Genomic DNA, 11,783 nt, shown 5'->3' with positions numbered 1-11,783 from the left:
ACAATTTAATTTTTTGTGTTATTTTTTACAATTTCAAGTTCTATCGGGCTTAAAAAAACACCCTATAGAACTGAGGGCAGGTTACAATTTTCACACCGAACTATCTCGAGCAGAAAGTTATTTACCCGTGCTAGGACTACACCTTAGAAAAAGATTGGATCTAAGATTAACCTAGATTTATTTTTCTCCACCCTCCTATTTATTTTATTTATCAAACACCCTCACAATATTTAATATAAGAAATATATTATATTTACAAATTTATTTGGAGTTATTTTTTTGTTCCTACCCAGGGTTTTGATGAAGGCATTTGTTTTTTGTTTTTTTCCATTTATTATTTATATAACAGGGGAGGGACTACTACTTTATTTACTTTATTCTATTGAATTCAGGCTTCAGAGCCCTCCGAGCTTCAGCGAGCAGGTCGATCAAGGGGCAGTGCTTTGCTGGGTAGTGGCAAAGTGGTCTTGGTGGAGTGGCAATTTCTCTGAATAGTGGATTGCTACAGGATTTCAGCCCGTCAAAGAATTTGTTATGAAATCCGGCACAGAGGGGAGCTAAAGCTATAATAATACTTAAGGTTTCCTAGTGAAATACTTAACTGAAGTTTGAGATGACCGTTCTATGAAAAAATCTACTTTAATCTAGAGTGTGAGGTGAAAGGGTGAGGGGCCTTTGCGAGATAATTAATAAATGAGAACAAATAATTAAAGAAAAAATAAAATAACTAAATAATTATGATAGAGAAATGTAGTAGGGGGGGAAGTGGTAAAGGGGAAGAATGAAATTAAGGGAGAGTGATATTTACAGGATTGATAAGGCCCTTCTTACCCTACCACCTCGCAGGTAGGAGTGTGGGTTGAGTGTCGGAAATAAGAGATTGAAGGAAGCAGTGAGGTTTTCAAAAGACTCAATGTGTCTTTGTGTGTATAATATATCTTACTGTTTCCAGTTTAAGTTTGTGATGCATGTGAGTCATTTTACGTCTCTCAATTGAAGTGCCTGCTGTTCAATCTTCTGTCAGTCGGAGTCACTTCAGGGCTATTAGGTATAAGAAGTGTAGTAGTGATGGTCTCAGTATGGCTTTGTATATGAGTAGTTTTGAAGGAATTTTGCTATATAAATTTTGATTTTGAAGTTCTCATAAGAATTTTATAATAAAAGTCTTACAAAATTAGGTTGGGGGGCAAATGTACAAATGTCATAGACAAAGAAAAACTGAGAGTGCACAGGTCAGAGCAACCAATCAGGCTGAGGACTGGGGACAGAGACTTAAAAGAGAATATGAACATATTGTTTTAAAGAAGGAGACATGCTTGGGGCAACCGTTAAGACAGTACATGAGATCATACTAGAAGAAGATAAGGTTACATATGGGAAAGAGAGGAGATACCCGCAGGCACTACATCTCATCATCTGGGAAGAGCTCAAAAGTTTAAAATACCAGAGAATAATTATTGATAGTACATCCCCATACAATAGTCCATTGTGGCTGGTTAAAAAGAAGAGTGTGCCAGGTGAAACTACTGAAAAGTACAGAGTGGTGATGGATTACACGAAGCTGAATGAAAATACCATAGACGAAAAGTATCCGATCCCCAGATTTGAAGATATTTTGGACAGACTGAGTGGGGCGACGGTATTCAGCACATTTGACTTGAAGGCCGGATATCATCAAATCAAAATGCACCCTAAGGATCAACAAAAGACGGTGTTCACATACGAGAGATGCCACTATGAATTTACAAGGATGCTGTTTAGCCTCAAAAATGCTCCCAAAACCCTCCAGCGCCTGATGGACGAGTTTTTGAGGGGAATAGACGAATCAGTATGCCAGATTTACATGGATGATCTCCTAGTGTTTAGTAAGAACGAAGATGAACATGTGCAACATTTACACATTGTATTCCAGAGAATTAGGCAATTTAGGCTCTAATTAGTGGCGGAGAAATCATAGTTGGGGCAGGAACAAATATATTTTTAGGGCCACATGATTTCCAGAGAAGGAGTTAACCCCACGAGGAAGATGATAGGGAGGAATCTTCATCTAACAAGGGCTCGGAGGAAGGAAGACCAGTAGATATGAAGGAACTGGAGGACATAATAAACGACACGAGGCGGCAGATTGTATGGAAGACAAGGACCACTGGATTACTCAAAGTTGAGAGCAGCAAGTATGGGAGGAGCAATATCATGACAATTTGGTCACTGCCAAGCATGAAGAACGACCAGATCTGTAAAATGTTGAAGCCTGGAGAAAAGTGTCACCTGTACATTGGGAATGAAACGATTTGGGAGAAGATCAAGTGGCTGGTGTGATGAGCACTTAGGAATGGACAGGACATTGCCCGATGCAAGCTGGTGGTGGAAACCCTTTGGGAGGATAACACCAGAGAGAGGCTACTGTAGCATATCATCAGGGCAAAACAAATCACTGTGGTATCTCGGAGACACTGCAAGTGTTAAAGAGAAGGTCCTTTTGATGGGAAATGAAGAAGACAATCACTGAAGTAGTAGGAAATAGTGAGGTTTGTCTAAGCACGAAATATGACAGAAACCCACCAAAATGGAGACAAGAAGAAACACATACCCCAAATGCACCACTCAATGATCTGCAGATCAATACTTTTATGTGGAAAGGACATAAATGGATATCCCTGATTGATATCTTTAGCAAGGTGGCAATGGCGCACCAGGTGCAGGACAAGTCATCAGTAGCAGTGATGACAGCTCTCCGATTGTGGTTCCAATTCTACAGAGTTCTGGAGCACATCGCATCGGACGGATCCAGGAATATTAAGAGCATAATGAATAACACATTTTGTTTCATAAGAACTGCTATTTCTTATATAAATAAAACAACTTAAAAAATAAATAAGAAAAATATAAATATAAACAAAAAAATACTAAAATTTCAATTTATTAAAAATTTAAAAAAATCATTTAATACTTGTTTTAGTATTCCATTTGCACTCCTTATCCATTGGGTTATCTTCATTTTTTATTCTTCTTAGCAGATTTTTACTTTACAGATGAAATTAGTTTTATTTAAAATTAGTTAAGTATTATAGTTCATCATGACCATAATTATAATGTAATGGTTATATAAACCATGTAAGGCCCACCAGGTCGATCTAGTATAAAATAAATAAATAAAAAAAAACATGACCATGGTTACTATTCATATTTGTTCCAATAAAAAACAGTTCACTCAAACATTATAAAAATCACTTAGTTCTGTAACAATTTATAAAAATTATCCAATGCAAGTTGAAGAGTTTAATATGAACTATTATTTATTAATAATTAAATAATATTTATTCTATTTTCCACAATGTTTAACATTATTTTCTCATATTGCTTTTTACCATAGTCCTTTTTTCTGTTTACTGGCATTAGTCAACATTTCCAGTTTTATTTTACTATAGTTGAAAAATATCACTACTATGTTTATAGATTCTATGTTTTTTACCAATTTTACTGTCAAACACTATATTTAAAATGCCTACTTCATTGAAATCAAATTTTTTTATGATCTGTTAAGCTAGTGCTGTGAGCTTTAATATTTTTTTGGGATTTCTAACCTTCATTTCATGTTTTTTTATCCTATTGCTTAGGTTTTGTTAGGTCTCACCAATACAATATTTTTTTGTGCATTCTTTGGAATCACTTTTATCTTCTTTTTTTTCACTGGTATCCATTTTATTTTTCAATTTTGTAATGTATTTTTTCCATTTATTATCATTATCTAATCTACATTTCACATCTTTTGGATCATATTTTCAAATGCTTTTTCATATTGTTTGTTAATCTTGGGATGTATTTTAATTTGTATTATACATAAAATTAACAATTTTATTCTTCTTTATTTATATAATTTTTGTTGTTTACTTTTTTCTCCCCTTTTCATTGTTAATTATTTTAAATTAATGTCCTACTAAACATTTTTTTCCTTATTACAAACTATGTTGTTCTTGCTAAAATTGTGTATAACTTTATTTATTCCGTGCTTTACTATTATTGTTATTATTTTTAAATTGATTTTTTATATAAAAATCAATTATATTAAAATAAAATAAAAATAAAATTATATTAAAAATCAATTAATTTATACAATATGCAGTGTTAAAAGTGTTTTGACACCTAGGATAATTGCTCCACCTTACACCTGCAATTCTGTTGGGGCAGTTTCAATTGTTAATGGAATAGCATTTACCATGAATCCCTCTTTCTGAAATCCATATTGAGCCCATAAGAGACCATTTACAGCCTTAGTAATAAAAAAAAATTATAATAATAAAAAGAATTGAAATATCAAAGGTATAAATCCAAATATCTAGGAAAATGAAATGTGAAACATGGGTGTTGATGGCCATTGGGTTTTACACCATAAAGCCTTAATGACCAACATCATAAACCAATGATAAAGCAGAAGAAAAGTCTAAAATAATATCACTAAGCAGTGAACAATAATATCAAAAATAACAGAAAAAAAAAATTATCAATCAGCTCCTGAGAGGTTTCTAATGGATTTGCATTATAAGGTATAGAAAAATCTACTATAAAATAATAAAATAGAAAATTAATAATAAGAAAGAATGATTTTCAAATAAATACATTGGAAAAATAAAAATTACTAAAATGATTGCTGGCAGGAGTAAAGCTTTTTCATATACTTAACCAAAAAAATCGTTATGTGAATAGCTGTCTTGAAGTTCGTTTTCCGAGGTGGCATCTTGACATTCCTTCTTCCTTCTTGCAAGGAGTCAGAGACATAAAACCGTGCTGAAACATAGAACCAAACTTAAATGGTATAGATCTCACAAAGGATCGACGTAACTATACCAGGAAGTTGATGGATACGGAATCGCTTGACCCTTCTTCTTTACTACAGATGTCTTCAGTCTTCTTAAGTACGTCGGTGACGGTGTTATCTTCTCCAGCGCACGTGAGGGATGTCTGCGATGAACTTGCTAATGAAGTTGCTGAACTTGTTAATGAAGCTTTCTCGACATTCTATTGGAAAGTATTTTCCAGTGGTTTGTAGTCGGTTCATATCTCGAAATGTTTTCCCTCCAGGTAATGCTTGATGGAAATTCATTTATCAGACGAGCAAAGCTTTAACTTCATCAGGTTTAAAGTTAGGCCGTGGCCATAAAGTCGTCGCATAATTTCCTCCATATATGTATTTTATACTCTTCTTCATCTCAGAAGCCTATGATTATATCGCCCAGGAAACACCAGGTGACATCTAAACCTTAAAAAAAAAAAGTACTTGGTCCAGAATCATTGAAAGGTCTTTGAGGTGTTATCATACAAAAAAGGCTGAATTCGTAGTGTTCAGAAGGTGTGATCAAAGCCATCACGAGAATATCTTCCTCTGCCACCGTGATTTGGTAGTATGTAAATTTATAGGGAATTATTATATACAACTGTTTAATTCAGAGTAGATTAGCAAATTTTTTACGATCAAGTAACCGATATTGGTCAAATATCAAACATCGAGGCTATAATACCGATTGTTCCAAAATACAGTTGTGAAAAGCAAGATTAAAATAAATATAAAGAAAAATCGAGAAAAATCTGCACAATAATAAAACATTTAATCTTAATCGTATTGACATTTTGATTGAGATAATTTATAAGTCCTCTAATCAATCTTGGTCAAGCCGTAGAATAGTAAGTAATAAAAATAGTTCAATAGGAAATGTATTGATGTGAGAAATAATACTTTTAAACCATTAAATTTGTCCAAAAATGTCAACTATGTTCAAGCGAAATCTGAATATTTTTTGTAATAATTACCATTAAAAAAATAGGGCCATAATAAGATGATGGATTTTTACTACAGAACTATATATATATTTAGGTTATCACATGGTACTGAGGGATCACATGACATCAATACTATATGTAGTGTTAGGTTCTTAGAATATTGTCTCCTTTTCCGATGATGTAGTTATTTTCAGAATTAAGGAAAAATTATAGCGACACTAATATTGCAAGTAAGTTCTCTATCTTTAAAAACATTAACTATTTTGTTTTATTCACCAACATGATTTTAACCAACCCAGAAAAAATTGAAAATTTGGTTATATCATGTCACCTGATTTGAAATGGTAGAGCTTAGTAGTGTTCTTGATTTTCTTCTTCCATATATCAGGCCTGTCCGTTGAATGAGATTGTATTCATTATATTCTTACATCATTATCTTCTCATGAAAGATGTTATTATGTGACTTCTATCATTCTAATTTATATATTTGAAGAAGAAATTTACTTTTAAACTAACTTTCAGGAATATTCTTTAAGAGATTTTGATTATAGCTATAGCTTCCCCCACAGAAATACAAAGGCTATTTTTCCCCTTAGAATATTAAAGGTCTGCAGTTAGTTCAGAAATATTTTTACTTAATCAAGATAAGCACAATGGATATTTAGTACTAATTGAATCGACGATGCTTCGCTATTGCTAAATTTTGGCATATACATGTAATCTCGGTAATCCGAACACCCAGTAATCCATACTTGCGCAAAAAAAAACAACAACTTGTTTTTGATAAAATTCAGCGTGCAATAACATTTTTGTCTTCAAATACAAGTGCGCATGCTTAAAGGATATTTTTAACATCTCAATCCATAGGAAAATCATCGTAATTTATATGAAAATCGATAGTGGAAATGTTTACAGTTTCGATATCGGCTAATCTAATTCCTATGAAAGTGTTCATAATATTTTGTTGGAATTAGGAATACATAATATCCATTGTATAAATCATTGATTTTGTAAAAATAATTTAATCAATAAAAGAAATATGTATAATATAATTTTTTTTGTGAACTCATTTATTTTTTTTAACATGTTTTTAACAAATCCATACAAAGTACGGGGGCCTCGGGTGTTCTAAGCCCAACAGGGGGCTCCCGGACACGCATTACATTGAATTTATTTATATGTTTATGTATTTTTATTGGTTCCTGATGGGAACCGACTGAAAATAAATGCGATATATTTGACTCGAGCACTAGATACCATAGACCCCCTGGTATGGAAACAAAAAAAAATAATTTTTTAAAACTTCAACTTGTCAAATTTCCAATAAATGTAAAAAGAAAAATAGTTATGTACGTATAATTTTTTGAATTCTTTAACAACACTAATTCTTTCTGTAATCAGAACTTTTCAGTAATTCAAACACCCCTCTGCAGCAATAAGGATTATCGAGATTACACTGTGTACATATTAAATTAACCCAATTGAAATTTTTATATCAATTATTATATTTATTTAAAATTTATTATTCACATACGACGTACGATGTTTTGGCAACATTACTTGGCATAGTTACAAACAATTCCCTCTATCTTCCTAAACTAAAATGTTTGCTTGTGATTCTCATTATATTGATACAACTAAACGAAGCGATTTGTTGAACATCCAGAGCTGAAGAGCTCGGATCTGTAGCATCCTTAAGAGCAACCAGTCGTCAAGTAACAGAACAAATCAAAAGACAATAGATACTTTAATAGCCATAATACAAAAAAATAAAATCCCACTTGGAGCCTGAATTTGTTTAAACCCTCCTTTATTTCACATCTGTAGCATGTGGGAGAACATCTTTATTAGTCCCAACTTTAAGGACATTGTCCTTTCTGAAATACACTGATCAATAAATCCTTGAATGTAATCTTATGGTGGATTTAGATGTTGGCCACACGCCGCGAATCGAAGAATTGTACAAATGCTTGGTAAACAAAGGAAACGTCCGAGGGAACCATTCACATGCTAGTGTTTTCCAGAGAGGCAAACATGGCGGACGTACAAGTGCTTTCAGCCATTGCAGTTGGCAATATTATTTTTATTAAAAAATAGAAAAGAAAGTGAAAGGAGATTAAATATAAAACTTATTATAATAAGTAATAACAAACACCTTCAGCCTCTTAACAGCTCTCAGTTACAACTGAACAAAGAACAATGTGCAGATGCTACACGAGCGCTGTCACGAACCCCCTCTGATCTGTGTTTAAAAACCGACTGTCGATGGATCGGCAACAAACTTGGATGAACTCGTACCAGCCAAGCCAAGCAACCCATGCACATGTGTGAGTTCGCCACGGCTTGGCGAGTGTGTATAAGCACCTTTACAGTCACGTAAAACCTACTTTTATTATGGAGATGGTTTATATTGTCAAAATACACCTGGATTAGCGTTCTGATTTAGATTATTTTAGTTTTGTATAGCAGACAACTTCACTCTCTTTCAAATGAGTCGTTGTACTTTCCTAGATCCATAGTTTTAGAGTTCTATAATATGTTACATATTATATATTAGGTATTAGAAATAATTTATTTCAACCGCATAAGAGTCCGAAGTTTTTGAAATCCTGCCTTATTTTACATCTCTTGCATAAAGGTAATCATCATTAATAATTTCTAATTTAAAGGAATTGTAGTTTTTGATGTTACATAGTTTTACATCTTGTGTTTATAATAAACATTTCTTTTTGTTAGCACAAAGGGATTCGAGATGTTTATGTTAAGTACTTTAACGTTACTGGCTCATTATTGCTTAGTGAGAAACAGTCTTCATTAGAGTTGTATGTGTGGCGAGAGGCCTACCACATTTACCTCCATAGCAACACTCTATTTCACCAATTTATTTAATAAAATATGTAGTATTCTTTTTCTATCAATTTTTTCTCTAGGAAGCAAGTTCCTTATATTGATTCAAGTTTTTTCAGTTTTTACTTAGCTTATGAGAGTTATATTTTTGTAATTAGCTTCGAGAACTTTACCTTATCAGGAAACTTTAGTAACGGTAGCACAAAACGAAGGCTACATGAAGCATCTACTAACTGGATTAATGTTTCACAATCAAAGTCAAACTTACATCAATAAAGAGTTGTTTTAAAAAACTAGAGAAAGTGCACAAGTTGGTTTTAATCAACTGTAGGTACAAGTATAGATCTTAAAGAATAAGGGTCTGACATGTGACATAAATCGGTAACTGGTACCAAAAGAAATCAAAAGCTATTTCGATTTTTATTCTTAACAGTAGCTGATCATTTTTGGCTTTCTCAATCTATTATTGTGTCTAGCTTATGTGCTTTCGTTTATCGACAAATTTGGCTCATACTTTTATTCTATCAGATCCATCATAGTCCGTTGTCTCCAGCCTATAGTGAATGCTGTGTTTTCATTCATAACTTAAAAACACATTAACTTGTGTTGACGATTTTATTAATCTTCTCAATGTACAAAATATGACTCGTCATTGTTCTATGTACACCTGATAACGGAAAGGCCTTATATTAATTCTATGGGCTGTCCAACTTTCCTTCAGTGCATACCAGTACTCCTTATCCATAAAACCGTAGCAAACTATCTCATAAATACAATTTAAACTAAATGTGTGTCGTACAATTTCTATTTAGAAACTATAAATTTAATAGAAAAAATATTGTTGCAGCCGACATCATATAGTCAGGCGTGTATAACCAATCACTTAGGCTTGACATTATTTTCCTATATTAAATAGTTAACTTTTTTCATTTTATTTGCATAGTCTAAACTTATAATTCATTTATATAAAAAAACTTTTTTGTAATATAGTTATTTACATATTTGTGAGTGTGTGTTTTATACAAGTGAAAACTATCGTCTCGTATTGATCTATGCCCAACTTCAAGAAAAACATATGTTTTAATTAAAAGCGAAGTTTGCAGTAACCGTACCACGAGTCTACACAGTCTAAAACTATCTCGCATCGAGGCTTTGTTACGACTTTTGTAGGCGAGCGAGTTAATGCGTCACATTAGCATCCTCGCTACTGGTGGCCCCATAGAATGAGAACTTCACCTTCCCACTCATGTTAAAAAATAGAGGTAACCTATACGATAACCTGCGTATATCAGGCCGTTTGTAGCTGAGGGAATAAAGGGCTGCCTCACTGGTGCCGCCCTTAGGGTTTGACTTTTATTTTTGAGGCTGCCCCACAAAATGAAAACTTGTTCCCCAACGTGTTTAGAATATGTTAGTAATCTCTAGATAACCTCTTCCTCCCCCCTCCCCCCGTAAGTCAGAAACGACCAGGAAGGGGGTAAAAAAAAATGAATAAAAATAAAGTTTTCTTGAGTAGTTCTTAAACAATTAATTGTATTGCTTCTTATTAGAATTAGTCGATAGGTACCCTTCTGGTTATCAATATAATATTTAATGGTTTATGTTTTAGTTATGGATGATATAATGACAGTTCTAACACGAGATTATTTACGAATGCGCCGGGACTATTACGATATAGACTATCAAAAGGCTCTGACCAGGGAAAAATTAAATCTTAAGAAGATATTTAAAAGAAGGAACCAGCGTATTATGAGGTACTTGATGCAGATGTATAGCTCAATGAGGTCCCACAACAATGCATTTTATTGCCATGAACCCAATGCCTGCCCCATCGAGCAGATAAAACCCTACGGTAGCGAAAAACTATATTCAAACATTTCTTATGATGCTTCAACCTAAAGCTGTGATAAGTATAGAAACCTTCTTAACACTCAACCTACTCACACTTCAATTCGCAGAATATAGAACTTCCTAATGTTTTAACCTACAGATTAAAGCAAATTTTATGTATTGTGTTTGGAAATAAATATGTTGTTTATGTATATGAGTTTGTAGATTCTAAGGCATAGTAGAGGGAGAGATGAAGAGAAGGACTAATATATCGCTTCTTTATTTTATTTTTGACAGTTAAAAGTATAAATATTAAAAAAAAATCGAAACCAAAACGTAAACGCCAATTAAATCTCCACCTTCCGGTGATCAGAATTCTCACGCCGCATGGTTTGATTCAAAGGCTCACTAGTCCACTAGCAGAATAGCACTTGAAATGGGCCCTGCCGTGTATCCTACAAATCCTAGCCTTAGGCCCTCGAAAGTTCCGAAATCTTGCAAGTCATGTTAGATTAAGTCTCTGTTATTCTTTGGCTCGCAGCTAAAATGACTTACAATCAATTCTTTTGGCACAACTGCGTGAGAGCTTATTGGATTCATTTGAAGGATGCGTAAATAGCATAACACAAGGTTGGAAATGCCACTGACTTCGGTCTAAATGAGGCCACGGGTATGAGAAGTAGATTTTTTATCGTGTGTACATATATTATTAAAAAAAATGCTTGTTATTGTTACGGTTGTCATGGTGAAATAAAAAACACTGGCGATATGTTTAAAACGAGGTGGCTTGGTTTTGTGAAGGTGACAGTTTGGTTTTTGAACACGTTACGACTGTTCAATGTGAAGTGGTGATAGTTTATCAGGCCCTGTGTCTTTTATATCTAATTGTAAATTATTGAATAAAAATAGGGGAAAATGAGAAGTATTCCTTTCTGTTTGACCTTAACCAAGATGTATTTGAGTAAATGGTGGGTATGAATGATGTCACCAGGGCCCTGTTTCATAATGAAAGCTAATAGTATTAGTTCAAAATACAAGTATAGAAACAACGTGTTAATTACACTAATACTTATTTTTGTCATAATAGGGAGGACTATTAGTGATATTACAGGAGTCAAAAAGTACTGAAGTACAAGTTACTATTGTGCAAGTCAGTGTAATTTTAAAGTTAAATCGACAAAACTAATAGTATTCGTTTGTACTTTATTATGAAAAAGGGTCCTGGTCTAGCAACTGTATTCCTGTAGATTCGTAACACAAACTTGGGCAAAAAGGCTACATCTACAAATTTAATTGTGTTTCAAAATTTTAATAAAGTATGAAGAGTTCTT

The 11,783-nt window shown here is 33.3% G+C and overlaps 1 long non-coding RNA gene across 1 annotated transcript; it reads left to right on the top strand.

The window, feature by feature from the left end:
• Positions 1–5,877: 5,877 nt before the first annotated feature.
• On the top strand, positions 5,878–10,664 carry LOC106680580 (uncharacterized). Its single transcript, XR_001343121.3, has 2 exons — positions 5,878–6,005; positions 10,232–10,664. It is a non-coding gene; the product is annotated as an uncharacterized lncRNA (long non-coding RNA).
• Positions 10,665–11,783: the final 1,119 nt, after the last annotated feature.

The sequence above is a fragment of the Halyomorpha halys genome, unplaced genomic scaffold (genome assembly GCF_000696795.3).
Source record: "Halyomorpha halys isolate HHAL.00 unplaced genomic scaffold, Hhal_1.1 Scaffold269.1, whole genome shotgun sequence".
Taxonomy (NCBI): Eukaryota; Metazoa; Arthropoda; class Insecta; order Hemiptera; family Pentatomidae; genus Halyomorpha; species Halyomorpha halys.
The sequence above is the reverse complement of the archived record's forward strand: the minus strand, read 5'-3'. Positions and strand labels throughout refer to the sequence as shown.